This window comes from Cervus canadensis, chromosome 24, assembly GCF_019320065.1.
Source record: "Cervus canadensis isolate Bull #8, Minnesota chromosome 24, ASM1932006v1, whole genome shotgun sequence".
Classification (NCBI taxonomy): Eukaryota; Metazoa; Chordata; class Mammalia; order Artiodactyla; family Cervidae; genus Cervus; species Cervus canadensis.
This window is the reverse complement of record NC_057409.1, coordinates 26,703,600-26,705,071: the sequence shown is the minus strand read 5'-3', so window position 1 is coordinate 26,705,071 and position 1,472 is coordinate 26,703,600. Positions and strand designations below refer to the sequence as shown.

The window sequence follows — 1,472 nt, the reverse complement described above, 5'->3', positions numbered from 1 at the left end:
CAATGTAGGGGATGTGGGTTCAATCTCATCATGGGGGTGGGGTGGATGTGGGGGAGATCTCTTGAAGAAAGAAATGGCAACTCACTCCAGTATTTTGGCCTGGGAAATCCCAAGGCACAGAGGAGCCTGGTAGGCTACAGTCCAAAGGAGGGGTTGCAAAGGAATTGGACATGACTTAGTGACTAAACAACAGAAACAGTTCTAGGAAAGGGAAGGAGTGAATTGAGAGGCAGGTTTTCTATAGGGAATTAGAGTTGTGGCGGTTTCGGATTTTCTGCCTCCTTACAGTCCCATTGCTTCTTTCTCATTTAACCCCTACTGGGAATGGAGAGCTAGCATCATGATGCCCTATCAGTATTTGTTACGAGAAGGGATCAGTATTAGCCAGGTTTAATGATTGAAGAAAACCAGGAAGACCTCAGTCTTCTCCTCTGAAGGGCAGAGTTACTACCAGTGGTGACAAATCTGTTATCACTGTCCCAGGATGAAACCTGGACTGAATTTCCAGGATCTTGACTGATAGGCCTCTGGTAGAGGGACTGAAAGGTCATTCAGTTATATATATATATATAATTATTTTCTGCCATCCTCTGGTATCCATGTATATTCTTCATCAACTACCTGTCAGATTACTTTCTTTAGAGTAATATCGTCTATCTTCTCACCTCTGTTGTGTTGGGGGAAGGATAATTAAAGTCTTACTTGAACTTCTACTGGTTATATCCTACTGTCTTCTGCCAGTCCCAATCCAGAGAAGCTGACTCAATTACCTATGATGATTCTCGAAGAAAATTCCTGAAGAAAATAGAATCTGCCATGAGATGGATAATTAAACAACAACAGCAACAAGCCCATGCCTGGTAGAGGCTATGCACTGATTACAAAATAGTCCAATGTATGTGTTTTTTGTTTTTTTTCTCTTTTTTTTTTTTTTTTAAATATGAAACGCTTCACGAATTTGCGTGTCATCCTTGCTCAGGGGCCATGCTAATCTTCTCTGTATCGTTCCAATTTTAGTATATGCGCTGCCGAAGCGAGCACCAATGTATGTGTTTATGAGAGTCCCCATATTATTTCTCTAGCTAGTGAAAACTAAACTTTCTGATAAATCCATTTATCCTATTACATAATGGGGAGCAGAAAAATACTAAGTTCAGCAGTCAGGAAACATAATCTATTACCTTCTAAGGCTCGGTTTCCTCATCTGAAAAATGGGAATTCTAATACCTAACTCATGGAATTTTTATGAGAATCATGAGAGGTATTTAAAATTACTGAGTAAACTTTGAAAGGCCACACAAATATAAGGGATCATTTTATGATATGTCCTCACAATTTCACCCTTCTCTTGGTGGTTGCCACCCAGAGTCTTGATGCTGGTAGGTTGAATTGAATTACTAGAATGATCTGGCTCAAGTAATGTTTTCTGTTTCTTTTCTCTATCCTAGCTTTTATAGAGCTATTGCTTACTA

The 1,472-nt window shown here is 39.7% G+C and overlaps 1 non-coding gene across 1 annotated transcript; it reads right to left on the bottom strand.

The window, feature by feature from the left end:
• Positions 1-934: 934 nt before the first annotated feature.
• Positions 935-1,041, bottom strand: LOC122426979. Its single transcript, XR_006265323.1, has one exon. It is a non-coding gene; the product is annotated as a U6 spliceosomal RNA (small nuclear RNA).
• Between the last annotated feature and the right edge of the window lie 431 nt (positions 1,042-1,472).